Raw genomic sequence first — 14,234 nt, forward strand, 5'->3', positions numbered from 1 at the left:
TTGGAAAATAGCCTAATAAAGTCGACATGGCTGATCACACGGGCATGTGTCTAGGTCATGTGTGACACATGGTTCCCTCCTATGGGCGTGTGTCCCCTGCACTTAAAACCTTAGCTCAAAGTTGTACACGGGTAGGCCACACGGGCGTGCGCCATAGCCGTGTTAAAATGATAGTTTCATCCACGGGCAGGTAGCACGGGCGTGTTCCATGGCTGTGTTGATAAGTTAGTGTTGCTCACGGTTGAAGGGCATGGGCGTGCTCCAAGATACACGGGCATGTGAGTCCACACGATCCACCTACACGGGCGTGTGTCCCTCTTAGTTAAGGAAAATTTTCTGAGGAGCCCAAGGCTAATCGAACGTGCTCGTATTTGTCCTGCATTGCCTTCCGATATGTTATAGGTCTCGAAGGCCTATACAAGGGACGAGATGTTCATGATTGAAAAGTTTTAAATTCAAATGAAATTTTGTGACCAGAGTTAGTATACTAAAAGTGTAAAGTTCCAGTAATGTCTCGAGCCTTGTCCCGGTGTTGGGTACGGGTTAGAGGTGTTACATTTATTGGTCTCAGAGCTACGATTTAGTCGGTTCTAGGACTACAGTAGAGGATGTTAAGGTTCGCTCTACATGCCATTATTTGAATGTTGATAGTGTGACGTCTCCTAATTGTTTAAATTGTTTTGAATATAGTAAATGTCTTCTAATCAAGCACAAGATGAGTCCGATGGAGCTGAGAGCCATGCTCCAGCTTCCGTACAACGAGCTATATCTAGTAGTAGTAGAAGGCTGATGTCAGAAGGTCGAGAAGAGGCCTGAGCTGCCTTCTTCGATATGATGGATGAATGGTTTGGGGATTATCTAAGAAATTGCCCCAATATACCGAGACCACCCCCACCCCCTAACCAATCTGAAGAGGATGTGCCACGAGGTATGGCACCGATAAGAATTGGTAAAGCCCCGGTAGATAAGCTTAGAAAGTATGGGCTGAGGAATTTAGAGCGAAAGTTGATGATGATGCTGAAAGAGCTGAGTTCTGGCTTAAGAACACTACTCGGGTGCTAGATGATTTGTCATGCACACCCGAGGAGTGTTTGAAGTGTGCTGTGTCCCTTTTGAAGGACACTGCATACAATTGGTGGAAAACCATATCCTCGGTAGTACAAAAGAAAATATTACTTGGGATTTCTTCCAAGCAGAGTTTAGGAAGAAATACATTAGCCAACAGCTTTTGGACTCGAAGCGAAAGGAGTTCCTAGAACTCAAACAAGGTAATAAGACTGTAGCGAAATACGAGAGAGAGTTCGTACGACTAAGTCAGTACGCAACTGAATGGGTGCAAACAGAATCGGAAATGTGTAAACACTTCAAAGAAGGTCTAAATGAGGACATTAAGTTGTTGATTGGGATCTTGGAAATACGGGAGTTCACCGCATTGGCCAATCAAGCCAAAAAGGCCGAGGAACTTAATAATGAAAGAAAACAAGCTAAGAGAGAGGCTCGAGTTGCGAACAAGAGGTCTAGCGGTAAAACACTTTCGTTCTCCATGAAGAAAGCCAGGAGCCTGCATAAACGCTTTACTTCGTCAGTAGGATATTCGAGTAGATCAAGAAGCTCTAAGTGACGAGGTCAAAAGTCTTCCTCTTCGATGGTGACTAGTGCGGGGAATGTACATGATCAAAAACCAAAGTGTAAGAGCTGCAACAAATTTCACTTTGAAGAGTGCCGAATGAAAAGTGGCGCATGTTTCAGATGTGGTTCTCTTGATCATTTTCTCAGAGACTGTCCGGAACGAGCTAAAAAAGATGAGGAATTAGCTCTGAAGTCGAGTGCTCCCATTCCACGAGGTAGACCTCTGAGATACCCTAGAAGTACTAGTGGCAGTCGAGTCATGACTAAAGACGCTGCAAAATCAGAAGTTCGAGCCCCGGAAAGAACGTATGTGATACGTGCTCGAGAGGAAGCCTCTGCTCCTGATGTCATTATGGATACTTTCTCTCTTTTTAATACAAGTGTTGTTACTTTAATTGACCCAGGCTCAACGTATTCATATATCTGCATGAGATTGGCGTCTAGTATGAACATACCTGTGGAACCTACGGAATTCATTATTAGAGTGTCAAACCCACTAGGCAAGTTGGTTCTAGTTGATAAAGTCTGTAAGAATTGTCCTTTGACGATTCAAGATTGTTGTTTCCCAGCTAACCTAATGTTGTTACCATTTGATGAATTTGATGTAATACTTGGTATGGATTGGTTAGCCTTTCATGATGTAATTGTGTATTGTGGTAGTAAGTATATTAAGTTGAAATGCCCGGATGATAAGATTCTATGGGTTGAATCAAGAGAATTGGGTTCGCTACCGGTTGTAATCATAGCAATGGTTGCCCAGAGATATATGGGGAAAGGATACGAAGCCTACCTTGCGTTTGTGATGAACACTAAGGAAATTGCATTAAAGATTAAGTCTGTGCCGATAGTATGTGAGTATCCAGATGTATTTCCGGAAGAATTACCCGGACTACCTCCTGAAAGGGAGATAGAGTTTGGTATTGAGTTGATGCCAAGGATGACTCCCATTTCTATTGCTCCGTACAGAATGGCACCAACTAAGTTGAAAGAGTTGAAGGCACAGTTGCAAGAGCTGACGGATAAAGGATTCACAAGGCCAAGTTTTACACCTTGGGGTGCCCCTGTGTTGTTCGTGAAGAAGAAGATGGGTCGATAAGGTTATGTATCGATTATCGGCAACTGAACAAGGTGACTATCAAGAATAAGTATCCTTTGCCAAGGATCAATGATTTGTTTGACCAATTGAGAAGAGCCACCGTATTCTCCAAGATAGACTTGAAGTCTGGCTATTATCAGCTGTGAGTTAAAGACTTGGATGTACCCAAGACAGTTTTCAGAATAAGGTATGGCCATTATGAATTTCTTGTCATGTCGTTTGGGCTGATGAATGCACCGGCCGTGTTTATGGATCTAATGAACAGGATCTTTCGGCCATATTTGGATAAGTTTGTCGTTGTGTTTATTGGCAACATTTTGATCTACTCTAGAGATGAGACAGAGCATACGAAGCATCTGAAAATTGTGTTGCAGACCTTGCGGGAAAAGTAGCTGTATGCTAAGTTTAGCAAGAGTGAATTTTGGCTCTAGGAAGTTGGATTTTTGGGTCATATAGTTTCGGGTCAAGGCATCCGAGTTGATCCAAGTAAAATTTCTGCAATTGTTGAATAGAAATCGCCTAAGAATGTAACTAAGGTTAGAAGCTTTTGGGCTTAACCGGTTACTATCTAAGGTTTGTAAAAGGATTTTCCATGATAGCGACTCTAATGACGAAGCTGCCACAAAAAGACGTTAAGTTTGGATGGACGGAGATGTGTCAGCAAAGTTTTGAAAAGTTAAAGACATTGTTGACCGAAGCTCATATTTTAGTGCTACCTGAACCGAGAAAAGAGTTTGTGGTCTACAGTGATGCATCCTTAAATGGATTGGGTTGTGTACTTATGCAAGATGGCAAGGTGATAGCCTATGCTTCACGACAATTGAAGCCTCACGAGAAGAATTACCCAACCCACAACCTAGAGCTTGCTACCATTGCTTTTGCTTTGAAATTTTGGAGGCATTATTTGTATGGTGAGACTTGTCGTATATTCACAAACCACAAGAGTTTGAAATACTTGATGACTCAGAAAGAATTAAATTTGAGACAACGGAGATGGTTAGAATTAATTAAGAATTATGATCTAGTTATCGACTATCACCCGGGAAAGGCGAATGTGGTTGCCGATGCACTGAGTAGAAAATCCTTGTATGTCTTGAGAGCTATGGATGCTCATTTGACCTTTCTTGATTATGGTTCAGGTTTGGCCGAGCTGGAGGCTAGGCCGACATTTTTGCAAGAAGTTCATGATACTCAACTTAATGATGATGACTTGCAAGCAAAAAGGGCTCAATGTGAGTCTGGTGTTGAGTCAGATTTCTGAATTAGTCCTAATGGATGTTTAATGTTTAGAGATAGGGTTTGTGTACCCAAAGACAATGAACTTATTCCGAAGATTTTGCAAGAAGCACATAACAGTCGTTTGTCAGTTCACTCGGGAAGTACCAAGATGTACAATGATTTAAAGAAGATGTACTGGTGGAACAACATGAAAAGAGATGTTTCTGAATTTGTATCGAAATGCCTAGTATGTCAGCAAGTTAAAGCTGAACATCAAGTGCCTTCAGGTCTGTTACAGCCTGTAACGGTTCCCAAATGGAAGGGGGACAAAGTTACCATGGATTTTGTGACAGGATTACCTTTGACTCCGAAAAAGAAAAATGCCATATGGGTTATAGTGGAAAAACTGACAAAGTCGGCTCATTTTATCCCAGTAAGGATGGATTATTCCCTTGATAGATTTGCCGATTTGTACATTTCTGAGATAGTAAGATTGCACGGAGTACCACTGTAGATTATTTTGGACAGAGACCCGAGGTTCACTTCGAGATTCTGGAAGAGGTTACAAGAAGCTTTAGGTGCGAAGTTAAATTTTAGCACAACTTTTCACCCTTAGACTGATGGTTAGTCTGAACGGATGATTCAGATTCCGAGGACATGTTGCGTTGTTGCATCCTTGAATTTCAGGGTTGTTGGGAAAAATACCTACCATTGGTAGAATTTGCCTACAATAATAGTTTCCAAACAAGTTTGAAGATGGCGCCTTATGAGGCCTTGTATGGTAGGAAATGTCAAACTCCATTGTACTGGACAGAACTCAAGGAATATCGGATTCATGGAAATTATCTGATTAAAGAAATCGAAGAGAAAGTTAAAGTGATTCATGATTGTTTAAAAGCGGCATTAGATAGGCAAAAGTCTTATGCTGATCTAAAAAGAAAGGAGATTGAGTTTCAAGTTGCAGATAGAGTATTCTTGAAAGTATCTCCATGGAAAAAGGTATTGAGATTTGGTCGGAAAGGTAAATTGAGTCCACAATTTATTGGACCATACGAGGTCACTGAAAGAGTTGGACCGTTAGCCTATCGTTTGGCGTTGCCACCCAAATTGGAAAAGATTCATGACGTTTTCCATGTATCCATGTTAAGGAGATACCGATCAGACCCCTCTCATGTGATTTCACCGACTGAGATTGAAATTTGACCGGACATGACCTATGGAGAGGAACCGGTTAAGATATTGGCTCGCGAAGTTAAACAGTTGAGAAATAAAGATGTGGCTCTTGTAAAAGTTTTATGGCATCGACATGGTGTTGAAGAAGCTACATGAGAGCCGGAAGAAACCATGAGAAGCCAATATGCGAATCTGTTTTCTGGTAGGACTTTCGAGGACGAAAGTCCCCAAGGGGGGAGAAATGTAACATCCCGAAATAGGGCCTAGTCAGAATAGTGGTTTCAGGACTACAAATCTGACATCAAAATATTTATTTTATGATTATTATGCATCCTAGATTATGAGTATATGCATGTGTTAAAGTTTCATGAAGAAATTCTAAGTACAAGATGTCCAATTGGAAATTAGGGACTAAATTGAATAAATTGCAAAACTTGGATTCTAGAAGCAATTTATATGAAATTGCTATAGATTATGAATTATAAGGTCTTCGAGATAAATTTGTCCAAGTTCTAAACTTTTGGACAAAAATGGGCTTGCATGGATGAAATTTTAAAGAAAGGGCATGAGGGCATTTTGGTCATTAAGCATTTTAATGAAATAAAAAGGGAAAAATAAAGCAAAAATATGCTCATCTTCTTCCCATAGCTGCCGAAATTTGGAGGACACCATAGCTAGGGTTTCTTCAATTTTCAAGCTCAATAGTAAGTGCTCTCGAGCCTCATTTTTCATGTTCTTTGTATTTTTAAAAACCCGGTAGTTTACTCTCTCCATTTCTACCCATATTTCATGCTAGGGTTCATGTTAAAAATTTACCCATTCATGAGTTATTGGTATTTTGATGGATTATGAAAGAATATGAAAGATAAATGTGTGTTAAACATCTTTTCCAAGTTGGTTTTCATGAGAAACCCTTATAGGGACTATTTTGCAAAAGATGTAAATGTGTGGTAGAAATGAGGAAAATAATGAAAAATTTGGGTTTCCATAAGAGAGGGAAATGTTTGGTTAGGCTTAGGTAAGATAGAAATTGTATGTGTTTCATTATACGAGCCTAGGGACTAAATCGTAAAGATGTGAAAGGTTAGGGGCAAAATGGTCATTTAGACCGGGGGTAGGTATTAAACTTAAAATATATAATGTGGGGTATTAATGAATTAATTTTGCTGTGATAGACCTCGAGGAACAAATTTCGAAAGTCAATCGTGGTAAACGCAAGGTTTCAGAATAACTGAAACACAACTCCGAAAAGAGTACCAGGTAAGTTCGGATAACTTAAAGTAAACCCTTGATATGCATAATTGTATGAATTATGAATGATTGATAATTGTATTTGTTATTGGTATGAAATATCATAGAAATGTATATTGATGATAACATGTGAAAAATATCTCAGTTGAGGTTGACAAAGGGAATTTGATGGATAAACCCTCATTGAAAAGGTAAACTAAGATCTTGTATGTGTTGCAGTAAGAATTTAGCCCAAACGGGTAATCCGAGATCTCAGGTATGAAAAGGAATCTAGCCCAGACAGGTGATCCTTGAATGACCAAGCCTCCCGAAGAATATGTGTGCATGATGGATTCAGCCCGGACAGGTAATCCGATTAAGGTCTGAATTTAGCCTGGATTGGTAATTCAGATCCGAGCTCAATAAGGGTGTTTGTTGCTATAAGGCATTTAGCCTAGACTGGTAATCCCGACAACACTTTATGAGTTTATATAATGGGGGATTTAGCCTGGACTGGTAATCTTGCCATATGATGTAAGGTTCGCAGGAGTGCATAGATGGAATAATCATTCGTATGAATTGATGAATATTGGGTATTCCATCGAGGTTTCTTAGAAACTCAGCGAGATTAACATGGGATGCACATATATGAATGAAATGTTGAATGATGAGCTCATCTAGTTAAATTACATAATACATGATTATATGACTAACTCATTGATTGAGTGCATGTGATAGGAAATCATTTCATAATGGATGATTTCATGAAATAAGTATGGATGTTTGCTAATTACTCTGTAAGTTCACTTTCTGGTTATTCGAGCTTACTAAGCGTGAAAATGCTTACCCCTCTCTTTTTCCCTATCTTACAAAGCTTAAGGACTCATAAGGATTGGAAGACAATTGGGGAGTGAACACACTGTCAACTAAACAAGCTTTGGTATAAAGACTCAGTTTATTTTGTTCAATGGCTTGTATAGTATTTTTTAGTATTTTTTTATATGTGTCATTTGATTTGCCCAGTAAAGGCATGTAAAAATATGTTTATCTCTTTGCATATGGCCATGAAAATTCGCTTAATTTAAGTAGGCTATGACCTACGCTTTTATTCATGGTTTTAATTACGAAGGATGGGTTGCTATCAATTGGCAATGAATCACATGAATGAGCCAATTTTAGATGGATTAAAGTAATATGGGAACCCATGACACTAAATAGGAAATAACCATTTATGTATGAAACCAATGATATGAGGTTTCCATACAACTATTTTCATTAGATTATTTACAAGTATATAATCATGCTTCTTCTCAAACTTGGTAACCATTAGGCACAAGTAGTATAAATGTGTGACAGCCCAAAATTGACCCTAGACGGGATGTGGTTTCGGGACCACAAAACCGAGGCATAAAAATAATTTAAAATTTACTGTGATGCCTATGATATGTGTTAAATTGTGTGTGACATTTTTGATGATTTGATTTAGTGTTATAAAGGTGAATTTCACTAGAAAGGACTTGTGTGAGAAAATTTAGAAATGTGCTAGGCAAATGCAAAGTGGCCTAATAATGCATGTTGTGAAAATGAGGATTTGCATGTCAAATTTCCTAAAGATAGCCTAGTGGCCGCCATGACAAGGATGATGGGCAAAAGAAAACATGTCATAAACATGTTTTGTTAATGGTTGATGTCAAAATTGATAAAATATTAAGGTTGTAGGAAGAGAAACAAAAAAAATGTGTGTGTGTGTGGTTGCCCCCTTGCCGTGAATGGAGCAAAGAAAGAAAAAAAAGAGCTTCATTTCCTTTGGTTCTCTCTTAGCCGAATTGAAGAAAGAAAGGGGAGGGAGATTTCGGTCAACTTTAAGCTCAAAACAAGGTTAGTAATTCATGTTAGATTTTGAAATTTCAGCTTAATGTAAGTTGATTACTAAGTTCTTTAACTAGCCCATGTTAAAATTTTGGATTTGGGTGGTGCATGAAGTATTCGCCATGGTAGATAGTGAAGGAGTTGATTATTTTCTTTGTGTTAAATGAGTGATTGTGGATGGGTGAAGTGTGAGCTAGTTAAATATTCATATAGTTAGGTTGGATGATAGGAAGAAAAAAAATCGGCTTGTGTATGTACACTAAGGCCGAATGTAAAGTTGGAGATTTGTGGGAAATGTATGTGTCTTGAAGTGTTGGAATGGAGAGGATGCTTTAATTGTGTTATGAACAATTATGTGTTAGAAATTGTGATTTTGGGTTGACTAGGATTTTCGCCATAGTGGTCATTGAGGATTAAGGTTATGTTTCATGCTAAACTTGATAAATCTTGGTGTATGGGTGTTTGAACTAAACTAATGATCAAATAGATGCATAAATACAAAGTAAGAAGAATCAGCTATTGTATGTAATACTATTGCCGAATGTGAAAATACTATACTTGAGTAATGAATATGATTGGATTATTGATAGTATGGTAATTGCATAAGGCTATTAGCCAATAGCTAAGAACGTAAGGTAGTAAGATAAAAATTTTACCATGTCGTTCGTATGTCATAAGATCATTAAAATGTGGATACCAATATATGTACCAAAGCGGTTGAATGAGCTAATTTATTTGTTTAAGCTCAAGATCCTAAAGGAGAGGCGCCCAACAAGGGAAATCAAGATCATCGAGTAGCCGACTTGGAATTAATTACCGAACACAAGGTAAGTCATTAAGCACGTATTTGATATTGCTTAAATGATTGTAAAATTTATGCAATTGTGTTTAATGGGATGATATATATATATTAATGAAAATGTATGTGTATGGAGTGATGACATTTGTTGAATGTAAAAGAAATAGTGAAATGTGTAGAAAGTTTGCTTTCGGCACTAAGTGTCGGGCAATACGTGTGTACGGTGATTTAGATCGGCACTAAGTGTGCGTGTTGGAAATATATGGCACTAAGTGTGCGTGCTGGAAATATAAGGCACTAAGTGTGCATGCTGGAAAAATATGACACTATGTGTGCAAGCTGGAAAAATACTGACCGGGTGTGCGAGCTCGGAGGGTATGGCACTCGTGTGCGGGCTTAAATTACGTGGCACTAAGTGTGCGAAATCGAGTAGTAAGCACTGTGTGTGCGTACTCTATATATATGGAGGGTGTGTCTCCATTGAATTGAGTATGGACAGCGGATCGGTAAGTACCTCGAGCTCATGACGAATAGAGAATACGTTCATGCTTGGGGTTGAATTTGATAAGCCTTAAATCTATGTGATGATTGAAATTGTATGGTTGTGCTAGAAAATGAGTTAATGTGTAAAATGCTTGATTATCTTGTTGTGTAAAATATGAAATGTGGATGTATGACTTGGTACGAGATTGGACCGAAAGGTCCGAGGTATTATGGTATAGATTCGATATGGATGAGTACCTAGCCTCGTTTGTTGTACATGTTGTAGTAACTTTATCAGTGGATTGATGAATGCTTATGACTTACTGAGTTGTAAACTCACTCGGTGTTTTTCTTGTCACCCATTTTAGGTCTCTCGGACTCGTATTGTTTGCGTGATCGGGACCGTCGTTGAAGTCATCACACCGGCTGAAATCTTGTGGTATTGTTTTTGTTGTTGAAGAACATTTGGCATGTATAGGCTATTATATTTTGTCGAATTGTGGGTTGTAAACTTTAAGCCATGTGAAAATGGCCCATGTGGTCGTTGAGTGGGATGCTAGAACCTATAGCCACGAGTCTTAGAAACTCTAATTTTGATAAGGTGGCCATAATTTGTGTCATGTATGATCGATGATTAAGGCCAAGGAAAGATTCATGAAATTGGCATAGTCTACTGCAGTAACTGTTGCGGACAGCAGCAGTGAGATGAGATTGAAAAATCACTAAAAATAGTAGAAGTAGAATTAAATAGTGAGTAAATTATGTAATTGAACCTTGATGAATCTATTTTTATATGGACGAAACGAAACGACCATATGAGCAGTATACTGAGAAATATTAAAGTTCTCGTGAGACAGGGCCAGAACGGTTTCTGGGTCCCCTGTCGCGACTTTGAAAATTTACCATAAATTATCCAGAAAGAATTAGGAGTCATGCCTTATATGTACAGATTCCATTTTGAGTCTAGTTTCATTAGAAATAAACGGCACCAGTATTAAAGCCCTGTACGGAGAGATATTCAAGTTGTAACGCGCGAAGGTCAGAGCAGTGGATCCCTGTAACATGGGTGACTTTAACTAATAAACTGTACCAATTGGCCTGACCAAAAATTCTAAAAATAAATCCATGGATGGGTATGTGAGTCTAAATTCAGGAAAACTTTACGAAACCAGTTTCCGAGTTTTGAAACTCGAGATATGATTTTTAAGGCGACGGTGACGCAGTTTTCCAGCCTGACTGGTAATGTCAAATTGGTTGGTATCTTGAGAGGATTTGGCCGTTAACCCCTCGTGTCCGACACCCGGGGTCGGTCAGGAGTTAGGGATTTTACAATTTTATGGGTATCGAGCTATGGTTTAGTCGGTTCTAGGACTACCATAGAGCGTGTGAGTCTAGCTATACATGCCAAATTGTTAGTGCTTAATAATGTGATGACTTCTGACGGTTGAAATTTTTGTTTTGATTAGCGATGGAACCCGGGATAGAGAGACCCTTGGCGGATGACGTTGAAAGTGTAGCGGCTGCCCTGCGCAAGGGACACCGCTGTTGAGCCTCGGTCATCCGCGAATAATCAAAATGAAGGCGAAACAAGCCTTCTTCACCATGATGAATGAGTGGGTCGCGAATATGCCCGAACCAATCCGTGTCCAACCATTCCGAATTTAAATAATCCACCCCAAGAGCCCGTGATGCCATCGATTCCATCGATCCCGTGAGGCTGAGTAAACCACCGTGGACTTGATTAGGAAGCGTGGGGCCGAGGAGTTTAAGGCCATAGTTACCGACGATGCCGAAAGGGCCGAAGTTCGCTTGATAACACCATTAGAGTGTTTGATGAACTGTCATGCACACCGATGAATGTCTTAAGTGTGCTATATCTTTGTTGCGAGACTCACCTACTATTGGTGGAGGACCTTGATTTCCATAGTCCCAAAGGAACAAGTTACTTGGGATTTCTTTCAAACGAATTTCGGAAGAAATATATTAGTCAACGGTTCATCGATCGAAGCGTAAGGAGTTCTAGAACTCAAGCAAGGCCGTATGATCAGATCTCAATCTGAACATGAGTTCGTAAGACTTAGTCGGTATGCTCGGGAGTGTGTGGCTGATGAGGTTGCTATGTGCAAAAGATTTGAAGAAGGATTGAATGAGGAGTTAAAGTTACTAGTGGGAATTTTGGAGATAAAGGAGTTCGTGACACTAGTCGAACGAGCCTGCAAGGCGGAAGAACTTGGGAAGGAGAAGAAGAAGGCTGAATTTGAAGCAAGAGATTACCGTAAAAGATCAACGAGTAAAGCTCCGTTCTCGATCGTAAAGAGGTTCGTGGAGGACACTAGTAAGTCGAGGGCGATCGCAGAATTTCCATTAGAGCCCGACCATTGACGGACTCCGAGCTACATCGGTAGCTAGTGTGGGCAATAATCGTCAAGAGAGACCTGAATGTCCCCAATGTGGAAGACGACACCTAGGTGAATGTTGGGGTAAGTCTGTTAACCTGCTCATTACGGATGTGGTTCAAGGACCACTTCATTAGGGATTGCACGAGCTAGATGAGAAGAATAAGATGCAAGGTGCGAGATCTAGTGGGGCGACAGCTAGAGGTAGACCCCGAGGGTTTCGGGAGGTAGGGTGGTAATCGAGGGGAGCCACCGATACGGCTGTTCGATCCGAGACCCGAGCTCTGCTAGAGCATATGCCATCCGCGCATGAGAGGAGGCATCCTCCCCGACGTTATCACTGGTACTTTTACTCTCTTTGATACTAGTGTGATTGCATTGATTGACCCGGCTCTACTCATTCATATGTATGTGAAACATTAGCATCCAAGAAGACTCTACCGTTGAGTCTCTCGAGTTCGTAATTCGAGTGTCAAACCCTTTGGGTCAATATGTACTGTTGATAAAGTGTGCAAGAGATGCCCCTAATAATTCGAGAATCTGCTTTCCGGCCGATCCGATGCTTCTACCATCCGATGAATTCGATGTTATTCTTGGTATGGATTGGTGACCGTACATGATGCAAGGTGGAGTGCAAATGGAAAACCATTGATTTGAGGAGTGCAAATAATGAGGTAGTCCGAGTCGAGTCTCATCGATTTAAAAGGAGTGCCGATAATATCTTCTATGACCGCCGGAGATATGTGAAAAGGGTGTGAAACATACCTTGCGTATGTGTTGGAAAGTAAAGAGACGGAAAAGAAACTCGAATCGGTATCGTGGTTTATGAGTATTCGATGTTTTTCCGGAGGAGTTACCGGATTGCCACCGGTTCGAGAAGTGGAATTCGCATCGGTTGTACCGGGCACTATGCCGATCTCAATAGCTCCGTGATCGTATGGCATTAACGGAGTTAAAGGAATTGAAGGTTCAATTGCAAGAATTGACGGATAGAGGTTTCGCCGATCGAAGTTTTTCTCCATGGGGCGCACCAGATTGTTTGTGAAAAGAAGGACGGAAGCATGAGGTTGTGCATCGACTACCGTCAACTCAATAAAGTGACGATAAAGAATAAATATCCGCTGCCACGAATTGACGATTTGTTTGATCAATTAAAGGGAGCCTCGGTGTTTTCAAAGATAGATTTGAGGTCGGGATACTATCGGTTGAGGGTCCGAGAATCGGACATACCCAAAACCGCTTTTAGAACAAGGTACGGTCACTACTGAATTCTTGGTGATGCCGTTTGGGCTCACTAATGCCCTCGGTGTTTATGGATTTAATGAATAGAATTTTCAGGCCATACTTGGATCGGTTCGTAATTGTATTTATCGATGACATTTTGGTCTATTCGAGAGATGAAACTGAACATGCTGAACACCTAAGGCTAGTGTTGCAAATCTTACGAGATAAGCAGTTATACGCAAAGTTTAGTAAATGTGAATTTTGGTTGAAAGAGGTTAGCTTTTTGGGGCACGTTGTGTCCGCATCGGGTGTCAGGGTGGACCCGAACAAAATTTCGGCCATAGTCAATTGGAAACCTCCAAGGAATGTTACCGGTTAGGAGCTTTTTGGGCTTGCTTACTTACCGACGGTTTGTAAAAGGATTCTCGATGATAGCCACACCCATGACAAAACCGCTTCGTAAAGATGTCAAATTTGAATGGACGGAAAAGTGTCGTAAAAGTTTCACCAATTGAAAACCCATTTGACGAAAGCTCCGGTTCTAGTACGTACCGAATCGGCAAAGAGTTTGTCATCTATAGTGATGCCTCCCTACTTGGGTTAGGTTGCGATTGATGCAAGAAGGTCGAGTTGTGGCCTATGCGTCGAGACAATTAAAGCCACATGAGAAAAATTATCCAACCCATGATCTCGAATTGGTCGCCATCGTATTCGCCTTAAAGATATGGCGACATTACTTATTTGGTGAGAAGTGCCATGTGTATTCGGATCACAAAAGTCTCAAATATTTGATGACTCGAGAGACTTAAATTTGCGACAAAGACGATGGCTCGAGTTGTTAAAAGATTATGAACTCGTCATTGATTATCACCCGGAAAGGCTAATGTGGTTGCGGATGCCTTAAGTCGAAATCACTTTGTTTTACGAGCGATGAATGTACACTTGTCTATTCTACCCGACAATGTGTTAGTAGCCAAATTAAAGGCCAAACCATTGTTGGCTCATCAAATTCGGGAAGCTCAGAAAGTTGATGAGGAGTTGCTTGCAAAACGGGCTGAGTGTGTTCTGAACAAGGAATCAGAGTTTCAAATTGATGATGACGATTGTTTGAGGTTCA

Source organism: Gossypium arboreum, chromosome 10 (genome assembly GCF_025698485.1).
Source record: "Gossypium arboreum isolate Shixiya-1 chromosome 10, ASM2569848v2, whole genome shotgun sequence".
In the NCBI taxonomy this organism is placed as follows: domain Eukaryota; kingdom Viridiplantae; phylum Streptophyta; class Magnoliopsida; order Malvales; family Malvaceae; genus Gossypium; species Gossypium arboreum.